This window comes from Anas acuta, chromosome W (genome assembly GCF_963932015.1).
Source record: "Anas acuta chromosome W, bAnaAcu1.1, whole genome shotgun sequence".
Classification (NCBI taxonomy): Eukaryota; Metazoa; Chordata; class Aves; order Anseriformes; family Anatidae; genus Anas; species Anas acuta.
The window spans coordinates 15,511,905-15,533,128 of record NC_089016.1 but is presented as its reverse complement, the minus strand read 5'-3'; the positions used below and the strand labels follow the sequence as shown (position 1 = coordinate 15,533,128).

Below are 21,224 nucleotides of genomic sequence, written 5' to 3'. Positions count from 1 at the left end.
CTTTGTTAGAGTCATTTCCCCTCCACCAAAGCCTGTCTTGGGGATGGGGACACGCTCTGCTCCACCAGGGTCTTAGCAAGGGCAGCTGGTGCTCAGTAAAATAAAGACCAATTCCAACCTGAGAAGTGTCTTTAATAATAATAATAATTTTATCTTTTTATCTCTCCCCCAGTTTTTCCCTTTATAGGTATCTCTGCTGTCCTGGAGGGGCCCACAGGCTGCAAACCTTTCATCCATCTGCAGCTAGAAAGCAGCAAGATGTTTATTTTCTTCCTCTTTTCTCAGCTTTAATGAAAGCCTTTAAACACAAATGGCTGGAGATTCACACCTCACATCCTGAGGATATCTGAATTCACTAAAAGCTCTTAGGTTTCCTGTCACCCAGTGAACATAAAGCCCACAAACAACCACTACCCCCTTGGAAACTATGAAAACACAGAAAGAGCTAAAACTAGCATTGCAGACCTTTGGTTGACAGGTTGGATAACACACACATGTGCACACATGCATGCACGCACACCCCTACCTTGCTCGCGAGGCAGACCCTACCTCGGAATGTGTAATCCAAGCACAGCAGCTGCCTATACCACTAATCTAAGGAAAAGTTCAAAGGAAGGTATGTATCCAGCATTTGCTTTGAAATGCTCTATTGTCCTGGTTTCAGTTAGGACAGAGTTAATTTTCTTCCTAGTAGCTGGTAGAATGCTATGTTTTGGCTTAGGATGAGAAGAGTGCTGATAACACCCTGATGTTTTAATTGTTGCAGAGCGGTGCTTACACCAAGCCAAGGACGTCTCAGCTCCTCACTCTGTCCTGCCAGCGGGCAGGCTGGGGGTGCAGCAAGAGCTGGGAGGGGACAGACCCAGGACAGGTGACCCAAACTAGCCAAAGGGGTATTCCATCCCATCTGACATCACACTAAATAATATATAGGGGTGGCTAGCCGGGGTGGGGAGGCCGGACTGCTCGGGGACAGGCTGGGCATTGGTCAGTGGGTGGTGGGCAATTGCATTGTGCATCACTTGTTTTGTACACATTATTAGTAGTAATACTATTATCATCATTATTGTTATTATTATTATTGTTATTATTATTTTCCTGTCTTAATAATCCGTCTGTATCTCAACTCACAGGCTTCACTTTCCCATTTCTCTCCCCCATCCCAGAGAGTGAGGGGGGAGGGTGAGTGAACGGCTGTGTGGTGTTTAGCTGCCGGCCAGGTTAAACCACAACATCCATAAAGACAGTGTGCTTTTTTTTTTTTCCCCTCCTTACTGTTGCTTTTCCCATAATTTTCCATGCCCTTTCATATTTATGTCACTAGGAGAATCAAACAGGGTTACCTTTGTTATTAAAGATCACTTATATAGTCCTCTTTTTCAGCGATTAAGGAGGAAGGAAGGTATAGTTTGTTCAGGGGAGGGAGTTGCTTACATATTGCTCTGCAGTGAAATATGGTTGCAGCTGCTAGTGCGGATTTTGAAGGAGGAAGAGATGAAATTTTTGATATTTCAAGCTGGAATATATTTTGATATTTCAAGCTGGATATTTCAATGGAATCACGCAATGGGAAAAAAATAAAAACGTACACTTTTCCTTTAATGCAATTTTAAGATTAGTGCTCTGCACAGCAATCCTCCCCACTGACACTGCCCCACTGTGAGACAGCATTGGTCAAAAACTTCCAAAGCTAACAACCCCACAGCAACTATGCTGGTGAAAGCAAGGCAGAGCATGGCTTTCCTGTGCTTAGTTTCTTTGTGAAAATAGCAATCTTTATAATTCACATATTGATATCAAAATATTTAACATCTCAACCCCAAGAAGAATATAGTAAATTCCCAGGAATTACTCTGTGCATTTGCCTCAAAAGGATTCCTTCTCCTACCATTATTATATTTTTGGTGGGTGGTAGATTATTTTTCTTATAGGATTAACATTACCCTCTTGGTTTCTGTGTAAATGGGTGAGTTCACCTTGCCATAAAAACTGTTTCATCTGGAACAGAGGAAAGAGATTTAAATTCTTGAAGTTTTTGTTTGTTTTGTGTGGTTTTGTGTGTGGCGGGGTTTTTTTGTTTGTTTTGTTTTTTAAGTCTCCTGATGGGTTATTCTTCCCCATAAATAGAGGGATTCATATTGACATCCCTCCTGACAGAAACATTCTTGAGAAGGGCTGTTCCAGATCCAACCAAAATTCAAGGAAAAGGTCTTGAAAGACCTCAATAGGCCACAAACTCTTGCCTTGATATACAAAAAAAGCATACTTGGGTCTCAGCACTGCCAGAAAGCTGCTCGCATAGGCTGACCAGACCCCCCCTTGCTCTTTTCCTTTAGGGGGTGTTGCCTTTTGTATCCCAATGCCCCCAGAAATGGCTTCATTTCCACACCAACACAAAGGCAGAAGAGTCCTTCAGGATAAAAGCTAAGCTAAGAAAAGCAAATTATTCCATCAAGTTAAAGTCCAGCTCTTCCAGAGGAGGAAAGCCATTTGCATGCCATTTGGGTGCATGGGCAGAGATGCCTCTAGTCCTCTCTCATCCCTGCCTCCTGCTCCGGAGTGAATTTGGGGCTGAAGAGGAGGCTAAATTATACTCCAGGCGCGTTGCTGCTCTGCACCATCAGAATAAACCTGGAAGCAGTTTGAAGTCTGTAAACTGATTCCTAGGTAACTACTTCAACTTTCTCCCTTCCCCATGCCCCAAACAGTTTTTCATTTGATGTTCTGGTGCAGAGCTAATCTGAGAAAGGATCAGAAACTCGAAGCTACCAACAGTAGTGACAGGAGTGTCTCAGTGTGACAGCTGATTGAGCCTGTCTCGCATTTCAATGACAAACTCAATTGCTCCAGTAAATTGAGTGAAAGTCAATAAAGGCAGCTCCTCCTCAGCCTTGCGTGTGTGCCCCCTCCTCCAGCCCTTGTGGGGTCCCTCATGGTTCCAGCCCCTTCCAGGACCCAGCTGAGGACCCCATCAACACCTGTGATGGGACCAGGACCTGGGCACCTCCACAGGGGCACCATGGGCAGCAACACAGCACTCACCCTACTGCTCAAAAGCTTTCTTGCTTATACCTCTGCCCCTGCACTGCCCACCGCCTTCCTTTTTTTTTTTTTTTTTTTTGATCAGAGACATGAAAAAAAAACTAATAGAGACTTGCAAGTCTGCCTAATTGCCTCAGCCCAGGCAGCGTTCAGGGTGCAGGAGCACCCATGGCCAGCTGGCTCCCAGCAGCGCCCATGGGGCAGTGCTATCTGGGGATAAGAAAAGGAAATGTGGGTCTGTCTCTGGTGCAAATCAGCTTTAAAAACAGGCTGAGGGGAAAAAAAAGTGAAGCTAGTCAGAGAAAAGATCAGGCCCATTGCAGATGGCAACCTTGTGCTGGCAGTGAGTGCTAGGCAATTAAGTCAGTGACTTAACAGGCTTTTTCCATACTCTAATTGCGAAGCAGGCATCTCCCCCTCAGCCCAGGGTGTCTGTGGCTCAAAGCAAGCAAACCCCAAAGCAGACCGAGCAACAGGCACAGAGAACCTGAAGCTGTGCAGAAAACGGCGCAGGGATAAGGACCGCATGGTAAGGAACATATGCGGGTTACTGTTTGCAAATGGAAATGAAATAGGTTGCCATTACCAATAATAAAGTGTGAGGTTGGTGTGGTTTCTGTCTCTCAGATTTCAGCATGGTTTATTTTTATAGAGGCAGCTTCCTCGTGCAAAGTGTTGGCAAACCTGCTGCTGGCAGGGAGGTGGGCGGGGGGAGCGGGGAGGATGGGGGCTGCTTGCGGAGGGTGCAGGAGCCTTCCCCACCTGCTAGGATGCAGCAGCAATCGGTGGAGATGGAGCTCCAGGAGAGGAAAGTGAAGTTTCTTTGAGACAAATGGCTAAGCTATTAATTTTGTTGACAAGACAAGCAAGAGAAGATGCAGAAGTGGAGGGAGGGGAAAAGAAAATGTTGAGCAGGTTATCAGGTGCTGAGAGGGCAAGGGTTAAAGATGGCAAGCTGAAAGCCCTGCAGATGACATTGGCTCTCTGCCCTGTGGAGTCACATAAAATTAACTGCAGGCACCCTGCCAAAGCATATTCCCCCATCCCCAAATTCCTGGAGCACGCTGAGCACTGCCTCCACTCACCCTACCCAGCAAGCAGCTGAGGATACAAAAGCCACACTGTCCCGCCTTCCTCAAAAGAAATGAACTTAAACATTACAACACCTCCACCCCAATGCCATGCTCCAATGTCAGGATCAACACTTCGATGGGCTGCCAGCCCTGCCTGCTCCCACCGCCACTCCCTGGTGGCTCGGCACCTTGGAGCCAAAGCATCCCACAGGCTTCCCTCCCTCCTGAACCTGCACAGACATGCTCCCCACCAAATGACCTCATCTGGACCAGATTGAGCCTCCCAAGTCAAAATAAATACAGCACGTTGGAACTGGCAGTGATTTTCAAAGGTTTAAGTTGTGTCTCTCTCAATTTTCACTCAGCACTTTATCCATTTTATCTGCTACAGAATGGGAGCATTTTATATTCCCAGCTCTGATATGTATTATATGAACCTTCAAAATAGTTGCCTCCTGTGCAGTTAATATTTCAGTTCCAAAGTTAACTGGTTAAAACATGTATTAACAGATTGGGCATGGGGGGGGGAAAAAAAAAAAAAGGCAGGTGATAAATTCTGGAGGAAGAAAAATAGCAGCAATGTTTGGAATGGCTCTGCAGCCAAAAAGGCAAACCTGGTCTTCTTAATGGGACCACCCAAGTGGGAGAGACTTTAAGCTCTTACTCACATATGCACTGCAGCATAATTCAAAGTCCAGAGGGGAGTTAGAGAAGTAGTGGTGGGGTTTAATAAGGGCATAGCAGATGAGAGAAAGTACTGGGTTCCCAACAAAGTTCATTCCCAAACTTGCCAGCAGAATATCATGTGTTCTCAAGTCCACCTCAATAAAAATGGGAGCAGGGAGACGGTGCTGCTGGAACAAGCTGTCACTGCCTGGGCTTGTCAGAAGTCAACTGCTGTGCATCAGCTTCTCCTGCTTATACTGCTGTAGGAGTTTTCTGGAGGTGAGTAATGCCACCTCCTCTAAGGCCACCTAACAGAATAGCATTTGACCCTGGGGTATTTTTTCCAGCAACAACAGCAGCCTATACAGGAAGCCTTTCTCATTTCCAAGCCCATTAGTTAATTCAACACCAATCCTTTATGTGTTATGAAAAGTTCAGCTGGGTTGGCTGAGTCAGGTCTGAGGTTCATTTCCAGGTCACAATTAAAAATACTGCCATTTGAGGAAACTGCATGTGTAATGCTGTATATGTCACGAGAATACAAAGCGAGAAGTAATAAATGAAAGAGAAATTTAGGAAGCCACCTAAAAGAGAAGTGGATGGAGATACAACACATCGCCTAACGATCGCAGAGCTGAGTTTTTAGATTACCGTCCCCACTGCTTTCTTCAGCCTAGCTGAAACACAGCCATCAGCAAAAGCCTGTTGTTAGACCAGCAATAGCATCTAGGAGGACAGAGCAGTAATCGTGTGCAAGATTGGCTCTATCAGCATCCTTTCACTCTGGGATTACACTGCTTGTATTCTAGCCTCTAGAAAAGTGGATGATTGATGTATAACAGCAGAGGAGAGAGGAGGGGAACAAATGGAAGGGGGAGAAGACAGTAGAATCTGGTGCCCAACGTAAAGCATTTAAGCCCTAAACTTTTGTGGAGATATGATCCTACCCTGCAATGTTGTTATTTTTTTGCAACGGAACTAAAAAGGAGGACTTTTCCTGGTGTCACCGCAGGCCACAGAGGATAAATCCAAATGACAGGGCTTAAGTTATGAATATGGGGAATTAGAGATGAGAAACAAAGCAGCTTATAATGACTCTCCCATTTGCTCTTCGGAATACAAGCTTCAGTATTGATTTTGAAATGCCTTGTCTTCATCCTAGCAGCTTCTTGAAAATGATGCTTTTGAGTTTTGTCACACTGCAGCCTCTTCAGCATAATTTGACAATAATAAAAAGAGAATATAAAAGTTTCTGCGGGCTGTTATTCATCAGGAATCATTCCCTTGTCTTCCAAGTACAACCACTGACCTCTAGGGAGGGTGTTGAGAGAGAGAGATTTCAACCAACCTCCATGTGAACATAGCCATGGTTCAACTCAGAGCCTCCGTTCCCTAGCACCTGCATCCAAATGGAGACTTTAAAACCCCCTCAACATCATGTTTTCCCATGGCTGCTCCATAGCAGGTAAATGATCAGACAGCCCAGGGCACGTTGAGAAGGCTGTTGGGTTGGGACAGTTAATTTTATCACTTTTCCTGACCCCAGCTTTTGGGGTCAGGCAAGCACTTCCCACTGGGTTCCAAAATATTTTGAGCTCTTTATAAAGAGCTTGGCATCAACTACCAAAATATTCACAATGGGTATCCTTCGTGGGAGAAAACACGAGGCCTTGTCCCACATAGCTTGTCCCTTGCTCGGTATCAGTGTCTCATAGGTAGAGACTAACCCACTGCAACAACAGAGTGGAATAACTTCCCTGACAAACAACTCACATCCTTGAGCAGATAAGACTATGAGGGAAAAGTAAGGTGAAATAACTTGGCTAAGTTTGTAGAACAGATCAGCGTTGGAAAATGAGAGCCAATTTCCTGGTCGCCTACACCAATACTCAGCTGCCAGACTGATTCAGCTGCCCTCCAAAAATACTAAACTACTTGTGGAAGGACAGTGTGGTTTCCTGTGGTTTTTCATTTTCCTCTCCTTCTTTTCCCAACAAAAGAAAATCCATGAATATTCGATCATTCCTGCATGTAAGATGCAGTTGCTAAAATGGTTTTGCACTTAACAGCCTCCAGTTGTAGACTAAACTTTTAATATTTAAAGTGTGCCCATGAGCCACAGCAGAACAATCCCATTACACTGCTCTAGCAATGTTGTCTCGGTTTTGAGGGTTTATATAGCCTAGTTGTGAATACATTCTCCAGGCTGAAACCAGTTGCAGTGGAATTTACTCATACAGTGAATCATATGGCTTTTTCCCTCTTGTACTTCAGATCAGATTTGTGTCTGGTTCTTTTAAAGATACAACACTAAAAAAGAAGAATAAGACATCCCTCTGTTGTGATGCTATTAGGAACCATGCTATATTTCAAGCTGGTGCTAACCTATCTCAGGTAAGGCCTATGTCACTGTAATATCTGAGTACTTACTACAGTCTTTAACCTGAATGGTTCCTGTGCTGCTTTCCCTGCTTTACAAAGACAGCTGAGGTCTTGAGGGAATTAAATCACGTCTACCTGTGGTAGATGGCAGGACTGGAGAAGCATTTCTGAAGGGTAAGCTGACTCAGTAGACACCAAACCACTTCTCCCGCCTGCTGTAAAAAAACTTTCAAAGTATAGTTTGAGTGATTTCTCCCCTGCACAAGGGATTTTTTTCTTCTTCTACAAAGACCACTTTGGTTATAGCTTTATTTGACAGAGTTTTCTGAGTGGCTTCCAGAAGGTATTGTTTTCAAAACTGCTTTTGACCTACATAATGAAACTTTAAACCCAAGGTATATATATACACCTTAGGCTGTTGTCTCTCACCAATCCAGACACGTACGCTCAAACAAGAAACTCACTAAATGGGATATAACAAAGAGCAGAAGGATATAACAAACAAAAGGGTATTTAGATGGAACAATGCAAAAAATGTTTCTATCAGTATGGTCAACTCAATAGCAGAACAGGCTCCCATGAGAAAATCTGGAATAGCCATCACATGAGATGCTAAGAAAACTCAAGTGAACAAGTTTTGTGTGAATAACTGATGTCATGACTGGATATTTGCTGAATGCAGAATCACCATACTAGATACAATTTCAGAGACGTGATCTGCTGAGATTTAGGAGGACCTCAATTTCATCTTGTCTTGACATTGAATCTGGTACAATGAGAGTAAAAAAGGGGGGGGTGCAAACTGCCACCATTTTGCTCGGGTAGCATTTTGCACCCACGCTGCAATGAGCATGAAGTGCTCCACAAAGCTGCCAGCATAATGCCCTAAGCAATGAGTAGGTCTTTCTCTCCATCTGCCACCCTCCGCGAAGCCTTTGCACTTTCCTTGAACCTCAACCTCACAGCTCTCAGCAGCTCTGTGCAGGCCGTTCAGCTTGCACGAACCTCCAAGGAGATGAGATATGGATTCACATGGCAGCTGTCATCCTAAAGGTGGCTGACTGACACTGACCCTGCCATGGTGTCTTCACACGTTGGCATCCACTAAAGGGAAATGGGAACAAAACGGAGTGGGAAAGGCAGCAAATGCAAGCAGAGTAACAAAGACTGACGTGGAAAGATAGTCCTGAGTCAATTGCAATCAAACGGATCAGCCCAAACCTTCACTTGCACCTTTTCCCAATTCACCTGCCTGTGTTCCCTGCCCTGATTGCATCTCCTCTTAGCTTCTACCGGGAGGGATGGGACCACTTGGAGAGGTTCAGCAGTGCAGTCTCTTACTTCCAACTCTCTCCATCTCCGTTCATATAGAAAGATTAATGAAGGCAACAAAATAGTTATTAATGCTCCCTTGGATTGCAAGCCTGAAATTACACAGAGACAATGTTTTCTTTGGCTGCTTTAGTTCTCTTTTAGTACACTCCATGTTTGCATTTGACAAGTATAAATGACCCTTTCACATTTCAGGATTTGAGTCTGATGGTAACAATTGATAACACTCATTTTTTCACATGTGAAGCACTTTCCATTCAGAGGGCTCTCAAATTGCTTTTCAAAACTGCATAGCTTCCCTTCAGCCACCACTGAACCACCCCTAACTCCAAGCTGGAACAAAGGACCCATCAATGCAAGGTGGCAGTACACAGCAATTGAAGGCAGGAAACAAAGAATAATGTATCCCACCGAAGGCGCGGAGTCAAGTCAAGTTGGCAAACACATTTCTTGAATTAGAACCTGGACAAAATCTCAACGCCAGGACTCTCATCCTCCAGCTCAGGCAGGAAAGTGCCATGGGGTCAGTACTTACTAGAGGAGGTCAGAGCCCTAAGTTTTACATCTCGAGAAAGGGCCGGATACTGTGTTAGAGGATGCATTCAGAACTGCCTCAGAAGGAATAAAAAGCAATTTGCTGTCTGTCATTTCTGAAGCCTTTCTTGCAAAAGGGCACTACATGTTTTTTGGTCCTCCCCCCTCCTTTCCTGTAGAACGGAAAGGCTCTTGAACTTCAGGCTACACTGTGGTACAGGAAGCCCAAACCATTTTGAAATGAACATGAACTGTAAGAGGAGACCATGAGGTAGGAAACTCTTAAACTAAGTAGAAGACTATTCATAAAGTGAGTGAGAAAAGGAAATAGGTGATTATAAAAGGTCATTAGAAATGTCAGCTTACCAATGGCACTGTATGGAGGGAGGTATAACCCGCTGCAACACAAGCCTATTACAGCTGAACTTGTAAAGGACACCCATAACCTCTTTTGTTCAGAGGCTGACACTTAGGAAGTTTCTTTTATAACACTATCCCTTCAAAACCTATATAAATTTGAAAAATGGGGATTTAACCATCCAACTTCCATTTCACAACTACTTTCACTCCACACAACAGATGAACGAAAGCAAAAAACTTCCACAGCCACCAGGAACGCAGGTGCTTAGCACTAGATCCAGCAATTACCAAAGCACAACTGCTCTGGAAATCTAGAAGGTCCAGAGAAATCAGAGGTGGTGAGTCTCTCATTCAAATACTTCTCGTTTCAGGTCAGATGCCACTAAGAGGAAGAAATTATCAGTTAAAAAACTATATTTGAGTAAATTTTCTCCAGCATTTTGGTTCACCGAGTGGGCCTGTTTCCTCCCTACAGCACAGCCAGTAACAAGAGAATTGTGATGGGTGAATGGAAAAGCAAAGTCAGCCCACCTGGCTGAGACTAATGCTCATATCATTAGGGGTAAAAAGACCTAATCCAGTGGCAGGAACAAGATGAAGTGATTACGTGAGTATTTTGGAAAGTAAAAGACTAATGGTGGGATGAGTGTAGTGACAGAGCTATGAGGATTACTTCTGATAATTGCATTTTAACCAGTGCCAAAAGGGATGTGTTAATCAATGGTATAACGTGGAAGTTGCCTGAGATCTCAAAGGACTGGATGATCCTGGAAAGTTTCCTATAGTCCTAGGTTTCTTATAGGATCACCTAGCCTGCTTCATTCAATAAATGAAATATTTTTAAGGGTGCTTTACTGCCCAGACACCTCAGACAATTAATGTCCTCTCTGTTTTTTACTTCTTCTTTTTTTCTTTTTATAACCCATGCAGAATCCAATGATTTTTCAAGAAGAGATTAAATCTCTGCCATTAACTCAGAGCAGGAGACATAGGCTTACCTTCACTCCCCCAGTTCTCTCCTTTCTTCCACCTGTGTATTTCCAACTGTTAGCCAATGCTTTCATTTATTTTTACTGCTCTTATTCCTTTTAGCGGAGAGAAATATTAATCATGTGGGTGTGATCCAGACTTGCTCGGATGGAGTATGGCAGTGGGAGCCTTTGCACTCCCTCGTTTCGTGCTTCAGCACATTTCTTGCTGACAAGTGGACGAATGCAAGGCAGAGCCACTGAAGCTAAGGCAGATTCCCCAAACTTGGTCTCAGCCCCCTGCTACACCCTCAACAGACTTGGCAGCACCAGCTGCCAAATGAACTTAGCTCTGACACAGTTTAGGCCAGGCCAGTTAGCTATTTAAAGAGGTAGGTTTATTTATATACTTTTTACCCTCCTTTCCTCCCCTTGAGCTTCCCCCCATGTTTTTTAAGATGGGAAATTACCAGTAGCCCTGAGTATATAAAATCTGATAGCAGTTTACCAGATAATTTGTATTGGGCCCTTTGACTTTGCTGTTAATTTTATTCTTCAATAAATTTCTTCAAACATTAAACAATGCTACTCCCACAACAACATTGGCAGAGATCAAAAGAGTGTGGCAGGTTTGCTCCAAGTTCCTACTGCTACCCTCCAGATACCAAAGAGCTAGACAGACAAAGGATGTTCTTTCCCTGCTCTCTTCTAAAGGCTTTTGTCCTGGATTTAAGAAGTAAGGTGACTTTGGGGGGCATGGGGGTTGGGAAGATGATTAGTTTCAATACAATATTTCAATCATTGTCCTTTTGCTGAAATTCTGATGACAGCCACTCATAGCAGTGCCTTACCTTACTAAAAAGAATTTGTAGTGCTAGGAAAGCCAGAATAAACATGAATTAAATTACTGTCATATATCTGACAGAGCAGATCTCTGGTGTCGTGATCAGTAAGGATGGATATACGTATCTGAACTTCTCACAGGTTTGCGTCCAACATGAACCTGACCACACACCTCAACAGTGCACTGTTTCTTCAAAGAATACAGAAATCCTCAAAAAGGTGTCTGTTTTGTGGACTGTTTGGGATGAGCTTCGTCCCAGAGCTGAAACCTGCTGCAGCCACTAGTTTAGACATTAAAATCTTATCCTTGGTAATAGACCACAAGGATCTGGCCTCCACATGCTTTAGGTTGCACTGGGATCTACCAAAATTTAAAACTAAAAACAACAACAAAAATCAGAGCAGGCAAATAAAATAAATATATAAATATATATATTAAAAAAAAAAAAAAAAAAAAAAAAAAACAGAGATTATTTCATCCCCAGCACTAAATTCCACCTTTGGAAGGAGGTAAACTCTCAGGAGGCTTTGAAGGAAGGGAAGGAAAGGGGAAGGGGAAGGGGAAGGGAAAGGGAAAGGGAAAGGAGGACGCTCGGATGAGGCAAAGAAGCCCAAGGGAAGCTGCCTATTTCATTTCTGGAGTGTGGGCTGGGTGCAGCTATTTTTGATTTTGAGCCGAGTTCTTCTGCCCCCTGCCAGCAGTCCTGAGCCCTGTGCTGTTGCAGTGAGAGCAGAGGCCCAACCATCCCTTAACAGACATTACTTCTTAATACAGAACAGCACTTGGGCAAGGGATGAGGTTACTGTCAGAGGGGTCACGATTAATAATGATTAATCTGATCCTTGCCAACACGAACTGGATCCATCACTCACTAAATAATTACTTTTCAGCATGGATACTGTTTCCAGAGGACACATGAACTTGTCATATTAAAACCAAAAATACACACACAGAATGACAAGGAGGACCAAAGCTTTCAGTAATACTTGAACTCACACAAGCCACCAGAAAAGTTAAGCAAAAAAGAAAAATAAAATCAAAGGATAAGAGCAGTTAAACACTGATGAGCTGCCTAAAATTTGGGAGAAGCAAGGAAAAATAAATAAAAGTAAACCCCACAAAGGCAAAGCTGCATGTGTTGAGAATATGGAGCTCTTTGCTACTTCTGGTTCTCAGCCTTGTGTGTATCCTTAATATACACACTATTTGTCATCCCACACAGTTTTCCCCTGTTCTTAAATGATGTTTTGCTTTCCTTAGAAAGTACAGAAGTGACACTGCCAAAATCATTCCCCAGGAACCATTTTTCCTTCTTTATGTTAATATACTGTTTCGCACAAGAAAAACCAAGTCCAGGATTGCCATTCTAATGCAGCAACGCACCTCAAATAATAAGCAACAGTATAATTATTTACGGGGAGGCATAAATTACTGGGAAACTAATAATCACTCTGAAGAGCATATATGAACCGTACAATTACAGTAGGATGTCTGTGGTGCAGAGATTTGGTTCTGGGCCTTGGAGCACAGATGAATTTCACTCCCACAAAACACACAGACTACTGGAAGTGGTGCCAATGGCAGCCAAGGACACTGGGGTTTTGCTGCCAAGAGGTAGCCTTATTTTGGGACTTCTCTCAGTCATCCCATTCCACCAACCCTTGCTTCATCAAGACCATCCACGGCACAGAAGGAAAATAGAGGATGGGAATCCAGTGCTTTAGTGTGCTCAGCTGTATTCCTTTGGAAGTTACCAAAGGTTTTGTGGTATTTATATTACGCTGCTTAGCTTTTCATCTCTGCTTGTAGGGTTTAATTTGGGAGGCCATGCAACTTAGTGTGGGAGTGTGGCCATGGGGGTCAAGCCCCATGGTTGGTTGTTGCAGGAAGAACGGCCAAAAGCACGACAGACACCAGTATGGCCAGATCACGCTCTCCCTTTATTACCCAAATAGCCTGACTTTTATAGTGAACTTAACAGGTGTGGATAGTGTCTCACACAAGATTATTGGTCAAAAGCACTCAGACAAACAACTGCAAGAAAACAACCCCCTTGTGATTAGCAGTCACATAGACCTTGTCCTTGAAGCCAGCTGCTGGCAACAATATTTCTCTAAATTCCTCAATTGGGCGATGTGGGAACACTGTCATGGGAACTTCTCATAGTTGTCCTGGTAGCTTGGTTTGCTCAGCTGCAGCAAGCCATGGGATCTTTGCTGTTTCAAAAATCCCTCAACAGTTGGTGATAACATTCGACTCTTAACAGTGAGGCCATCAGGAATGTAAAGAGTTTAGAGGGAACAAAGAATGGTGATTCAGGAGACACCTTGTTATCTCAGATTGCTTGTTCTCCATCCTTGTTCTCCATCTGTTAAGACATAGAAGTTGCTGGGTGTTTGCTATTGCCGGACAAAGTTGTTGACCAATGAATAGTTAGTTAGTACTGCTGCGGGGTGAATGGTATAAGAAGGGAGCCTGTCCTCAATAAGGAAGATGAAGTTATGCCCTCAATAAGAGTTAGGGATGAAGTTATGCCCTCGATAAGAGAGAGTTGAAGTTATGTCATCAATAAAGTAGTAGCAGTTACTGACCCTAAAAGAACCCTGGTGTCTATGTCGTCATTACACCACAACTCAGACCACTGGTCCCTCTCCTGCCCTGGTGAAAATCCAACTTGAGAGCTGAGCTCCTTGTGACTACTGGGAAATCCCAGCCCTACGTGAGCCTGTTTGGGCTTCTACCCTCCACGATGACAGGGTTGGGATTTACTCATTGGTGACTGGCACCCTGGAAACCACCATACAGATAGGTGCTTCTGGATGTCAGGCCCAGGGATGAAGACCATAAGTCAAGGAGTTTAAGGTGTCTTCCCTTCCAGAGGCACATTGGAGAAATAGCAATAAATGAAATCATCAGCAACAGAGCTCTCCAAAACTTCAGCCAGAATGTAGGTGGCTAGTCCCAATTCTTTATATAGCTTATGGTAATAAAAACCACACACCTGTTTATGTTTACATTCAAGAAAATGAAAATAAAGTTTCATTTTCACAGAAAGTTGCAATGGCATTAAGAGAAAACACAAAGCAAGACCAAAAAAAAAAAAAAAAAAAAAAAGGTAATAAAGAAAAGAAAAAGATCCCAAATGTGGGAAAGGAATTTGCAGGTGGCTTCGCGCTGTTTCACACGTCCCTGAATTAGAGATAATGAGGAAACAAGTAGTAGAAACAAAAACCTGAGCAAGGTTGAGATAAAGTAACTGGGCTACAGTGTTAAAGATGAACTTTGGGCAGTGGCCAATTGCTGTTTCCTGTGAGAGCCACAGATCTCAGCAGTGAAAACAATAAACTCAATAAATCCCAGCAGCTGAAAAAAGTTTTCAAAGAATATGGTGCTGTAGGGGTTTCATTCCACGTTGGAATTTCATCAGTATCTCTAGGAATCTCCTACCTGGCTGTGTCAAGCGGTGTGGATATGACTGCAGTTCTCTTCAAACTTGGTTTCAGGGAATCATTGCTACAATCTAAAAGGGCTGCTGGTACAGGTACATTTCTGTTGGCATATGCTATTCACAAATTGTTTGCTCCAGTACAATCAGCATTACTATAGTTTCTGTGCCATTTATTGTCCAATACTGCTGGAAGATTGGTTTCTCTAAACCTCCTACTCCAAATCCATGATAACTTCTTATGTTTTTTACTCGCCCAACATGAGGCTCAAGGAATTTGAGATAAGGATGATAGTTGAGAGAAGTAATGGGCAAAACATGGACTGGATTTTTTTTTTATGAATGTAATAGTTGTGAAGAATTTAAGAAAGCAGCAATTGTGAAGAATATCACAGAATCACAGAATTTCTAGGTTGGAAGAGACCTCAAGATCATCGAGTCCAACCTCTGACCTAACGCTAACAGTCCCCACTAAACATATATTTCATGTTAGTGTGGTAAAGGAATGAGGGGTGGTGTGTGTGTAAATTGTCCACCTCATCGGTGTTGTGATGATGTTATGTTTATTTTGGTGTGAGGAATTCTTTTTCTTTTTGAATGTAAGTGAAGTTTGTGAAGATTATGATGACTGTAAAGTAGGAGTATGTTGTGATTATTCTTAAATATGCTTTTCACAGAGGCAAGGGGGGGGATGTAGCAGGTTTACATGGCAAGGTTTTGGTAGCAGGGGGCCATAGGAGTGGCTTCTGTGAAAAGAATCTAGAAGCTGCCCCAAGAAAGAAAGAAAAAAACAAAACAAAACAAAAAAAAACACGCTGCGCTTCATAGCAACTGGGAGAGTGAGAGGAGTGAGGAACAGCCTTGCAGGCACCAAGGTCAGTGAAGAAGGAGGGGGAGAGGTGCTCCAGGTGTTGGAGCAGAGGTCCCCTGCGGCCTGTGGTGAGGACCATGGTGAAGCAGGCTGTCCCCCTGCAGCCCATGGAGTACCACTGTAGAGTAGAGTTCCGCACTGCAGCCCCGCTGCCACGGTTATCACCATGGACACCCTCTCAGCAAGAACTAGAGGGAGTGCCGGAGTGGATGTCTCCACAGTAACAGATGCCATGTTGTGGGGTACCCACATTCATAAAATTCCATTGAACGTCAAAGGACCAATTGGGAATGACTGTAGTGTATTCCTAGGATAATCAAGTACAACTTTGACCAGATTATTTGTTTTGTCAGGGATAATTGATGCCGATTAAAATGGACAAATCCAAGCTATGGCTTGGACACGGCCTCCACCACTGTCAATACCAAAGGGAACTAGAATTGCTCAATTGATTCTTTTCTGAGCAGTAATCTGCAGGACTTGGTTCAAGAACAACTCCAACAAGGACATATTGTTCCAACAAACAGCCTATGGAATTCACCAGTGTTTGTTATCAAGAAGAAGAGTGGGAAATGGAGATTACTGCATGATTTTCAACGAATCAATGCAGTGATCAAGGACATGGGCTCCTTGAAGCCAGAAAACAAACAAAAAAAAAAAAAGAAAAAAAGAGAGAAAAAAGAGAGGAAGAAAAAAAAAAGAAAGGAGGAAAGAAAGGAGGAAAGAAAGAAAAACCTAGTACCTTTGAATATTGTATCAGACTCGCAGCATGCTGTGGGTGTCACTCAGCGCATTGAGAGGGCACATTTGAGACATATCCCAAAGGAAAACTTGTTTCTTAAATTTAAGGAGCTGTTATTTTTGGTAGAGCAGTGAGCGCACCCATATTGTATTATTCACATGCAGAGCCACACCATGTTACCTGGTATTTCTGCAGAGGGTAACGCACGCACTGACCCTGACCGCCCTGGTGCCTAAGATGCTGGAGCAAGCACAGTTATCCCATGCCTTTTTCAATCAATCCGCCAAAGTCTTGGCAAAAAAAAATCACTATATCAAACACTGACGCCAAATTGATTTCCAAACATGTCCTGACTGTCTACAACATGTTTCGACCCTGTCTTTAACAGTAAACCCTAGAGGTCTACTGTCCCTACAGTTACGGCAGACCAATGTAATGCATATTCCAGAATTTGGTTGCTTAAAATATGTTCACATGTCGGTAGATACTTTCACTCATGCTATTTGGGTGACAGCTGCAGCGGGTGAAATTAGTCACCATGTCCAGGCTCACTGCCATGTCGCTTTCGCAGCGCTAGGCATCCCAAAGGAAATAAAAACTGACAATGGCCCCGCCTATGGTAGTCACTCTCTTCAAACCTTTTTTTCAAACTTGGGGTATCCGACACATCACAGGCATTCCTCATTCCCCCACAGGGTCAAGCCACTGTTGAGCACACACATTGCACCTTGATAACACTGCTAAATAAACAAATAGGGGGAGACACCCAGGAAACACCACAGAACAGGTTGGGAAAGGCACTTCACCTATCATTAACCTTTCCTCACAAAGAGGTACCACCCATAATAAAACATTACAAAAGTATGAATTCCATGCTGTCATGGGTGCCACAATCAGAGCAAGCCTTAATGATGGTAAAAAAATTAAATACAGGTCTTTGGGAGGGACCCCATCCTCTAATAACTTGGGGTCAAGGGTATGCTTGTGTCTCCACAGGTCACGGACCAAGATGGGTACCAGCAAGGGGGGTAAGGCCATGGTTGGCCTCCTCCTCACAATCTCAGCTGTCACCGGTTATTGCCAGCCCTGGGTCTCCATCCAACCACGCTGCAACATCTGTGTCACCCTTGCCAACATGACAGGACAAGAATCGATGTGTCTGTCCCTGGCCAGTGCTAACGACCCGTTCGCAAAATGTCTGGTGGGGAACCCAGCAGATAACAAAAATTGGACTGTCTACTTGCTGCAAGCGCCCCTAGAGCCACAGGAATTAGATATCCTGGGATGTGTAACAGCAACAGCACGTGTAAGGTTTAATTGCTCGGGCAAACACCAAATCATGAAACAAATGGTCAACACCACACTTGCTCCTTATTGCAATGCATCTCTTTGGTGTAATTATACAAAACTATAATAGCATCATTCCTTGTGCCAGAAGCCACTCTGCTCGACTATGGAGCGGACGCCCCTAGGTGCACCCAGAGCATTTTCCTTGGAGGGGTCTCCACTCTCAGCCACTCACCACGAGAGTATGAATGAGAAGTGCAAGACACCTCTTTGCGTGATTGTGCTCTGCGAGTGAGATGCAACATCGCTGCAAAGCAACGTCCCTAGCACTTAGTGGCTTGTTGACTGATGTAGATTCTAGTAGGCACGCTACTTTACAATTGTAATTCTGCTTGTGATTTTCATCCTGTTGCTTATTGTACTTTGCTTATTGCAATGTCTGCGGTGCTTGATAAAAAAATCTATAGAAAGCATTCGGTTGGTTGAAAATAAAAAAGGGGGAATTGTGGGAAAGGAATTCGCAGGTGGCTTCGCACTGTTTCACACGTCCCTGAATTAGAGATAATGAGGAAACAAGCAGTAGAAACAAAAACTTGATCAAGGTTGAGATAAAGTAACTTGGCTACAGTGTTAAAGATGAGCTTTGGGCAGTGGCTGGCTCGAGGCATGTGTCTGAGGGTCTCTAACCAATTGTATGACAGATTCGGGCGCGTGGACAGTGTGTGGGGCTACGGGGAAAGTATATGTAGTAGTGAACAAGGGCAATAAAGGTCTCCTGTTCAAGAGCCATCAGGAGTCCATGTCTTGCATACCTTCACCCAACAATTATGAAGGTAAATCTTTAAAATCTGAGACTGTGGGCAGGGAGGGAAAGACCTCAGCAAACAAAACTAAATCCAGTGCAGTGTTTTTCCACTTCACAAAGTGAAACGATCTGTTCCTAAAATAAGGCCTCCTTGGTTTTCTGGCAATTAGTGCCCTGAAAGATTAGCCTACAATCCTTGGCAAGCATTTGCCTTTTCCAACCAATGTCACCATAGAAATCTGTGTTTACCTACAAGGCCCAGGGGATAATTTATAAGCTGAGCTGAGGTCCTGCATTCACAGACAAATGTTCCACGCTGCCACCCACCCTCCTGTACAAACTTCCTCCCCATCCACCCACCTCCTGTCCCCTGAAGTCCTGGCAGCATCCTGCCAGAGGCATGACGGATGCACTTCGCAGCCTCTACATTAAGCGTTTGCCCAATAGTTTATGCTGATGTAGGAAAAAAAAAAAAAAAGTTACTGAGGTGGACATCACATCATTAAGCATCTGAAGTTAGATTTCAGAAATTAACCAAATGCAAAGATGAATTCATTACTGTCCCACATTATGAGACTGAGATTATCTATTGCACGCTCTATAATTAAATTATCGTGGTCAATGAGATTTAGATCCTACGCTCAGGATTTGTTAGAGATTATGTTTTGTAAACCTCTCCTACAATCGAGATGTTCCCTTCTCATTTTTTCATCTCCACTGGAAGAGGTTTGAAACTACTCTAGCCCTGTTGTAAATCGAGTGATTCAGCCAGTGTACATCAGAACACAAGAGTAAAATTGGTGAAAGTGTTTCATTTCTAAATTAATTTTCTCCTTATGCATTAGAACTTCAACATGAGAATATTAAGCTTGTATTTGTGAGAGTGGGAAGCTATGCTTTAAAGAAAATTCATATGAATCCTTGTCTCGATGGTGAACTGATAGTATGGTGCATGACAATGAATTCATTATTTAAAAATACTACTAAAAAAAAAGACTCAGTCTTCCAAAGCATTTATAAGTGTGTCCAGGATTCCTTACAACACAGCCTACCGCAGGATAGACAGATCAATTCTCAGATCTTCTTAGGTATTAACAAAACGAGGCTCAGGAACACCATTATTAATTAGGGTTGAAGAACATGCATGTTGAAAATGAAACATTTTCCCTCATAAGAACTCAGTCTTTTTCCCATTGACAAATTATCTGGAGCTCCTGGAGCTTTGTGGATACTGAATTTGCTTCAGGTCTATACCTGGTCACAGTTGTTCACAAGCTGCACCAGAGACCCCACCACCAGTTACCTGATATTTGAGATCAGCTGCTTCCCTCTACCACACTGAATATTGGATGACACAGTATTTATGAAATACTTCTGCTCAAACCACTTTTTGTTTCATCTTCGGAACAAATGATCTCTGGATTCAAACCTCTCTTTAGTTACAAAGCCAGAAGGCAATAGCCACCAGAAACTTTGACTGGGACAAAACTCAGCTGGTCTGAAGACATGCAAACCAGTCAGAAGAGCCCATCAGCTGGCTGTCATCCAGAGCATAGCCCATCTCGCTTCCAATGGCTGGTCCCTGCAAGTTGCCCCACTGACATCAGACTAATTTTAGAATAAGGGGCCAAGCAATGAATAATGGAACCTAGCCATCAGTTTTCAGTTTGTGAACAAGTTTTTACATGTCTATCATGAGTAACCTCAATAAGAAATGTTCTTTTGATGGTGTCACTTTGGAACAAAAGCATGCAAAAAATGGCATGTTTCTCTAGCGCGTTCTCTGTAACAATCACACATCCAGGCAGCTAAACTTTGAGACCAAAGGTTGCGTGCATTTAGCCAGCAAGGAAGTGCAACAGTGTTTAAGAAAGGCATTGCCCGGAGCGTATCATTATAAAGAAACAGAATTCATGAATAAACAAACCAGATGGAAATAAGCCAGATGAAAAAACATGAATAAACAAACCAGATGGAAATTTCATCCCTAGAGTTCTTTAAAAGACATTTAGATGTAGAGCTTAATGATATGGTTTAATGGAGGACTGGTTAGTGTTAGGTCAGAGGTTGGACTAGGTGATCTTGAAGGTCTCTTCCAACCTAGACAATTCTGTGATTCTGTGAAGTCAAGCTAGGGCATTCACAGCTCCTAGTGCAATGAAACCCTGATCTTGCTCAAAAGTTTTTTTCTTACAAATAACAAATGCAAAAACATTAACATTGTATCATTGTCAACTGTGAAATGTGTTCATCTGATTTGTGTCAATATGGAACAATGCTAGGGCCGCATGGTATGATGAATGTGACCTTCTGTCTTACATACCCTTGTATAACCACAAGTCTAAGAAAAACAGAGGGGTTAATGTATATAGTTCTTGTATCTTGCAAAGGAATGTTTTAGCAATTAGTGTCACTAGAGAGCTTGAAGGGAAATGTATTTGTAGGCTTTTCCTTGAAGTCTCTGATATCTGGGGGGTTTCAGAATAACTGCTTACTATTATGACTATTGCACGGGACACTATGCAAGTCTCTGCTATATGGCCAGATTAAGGAGAAGGGGAGAGCTGAAGAACGACTAAAAGACAAAGCTTGCAGGGGATGCTGCACAAGTCTCTGACATACAGCCAAGTTGGACAAAGGAGAAGGACAAGAGGGAGGAAGACTACGAGCCTTCAGCATGAGAGACCCCCAGAGGGCCCACCGGAGACTGATATGCATGCTCCAGTAGGAGGGTTTGGATTCCAGAAACTAATTATAATAACCCTGGGTTTTTTTAGAAGTAGTAATGAATATGTATTAGCCTAGGAGCATAAAAATCAGCTGCTTGATGTAACTAGTGTGCGTCTTGGTGGAGCAGAGACTCCCGGCGCACC

General features: G+C 43.3%; 2 protein-coding genes across 17 annotated transcripts in view; both read right to left on the bottom strand.

Annotated features, from left to right (window-relative positions):
- LOC137846966 (uncharacterized) overlaps positions 1-21,224 on the bottom strand; it is a 456,759-nt gene that overhangs the window by 368,821 nt on the left and 66,714 nt on the right. The gene's annotated exons all lie outside the window — the stretch shown is intronic.
- Positions 1-21,224, bottom strand: part of LOC137846955 (SET-binding protein-like) — a 325,858-nt gene that overhangs the window by 254,548 nt on the left and 50,086 nt on the right. The window lies entirely within an intron of this gene.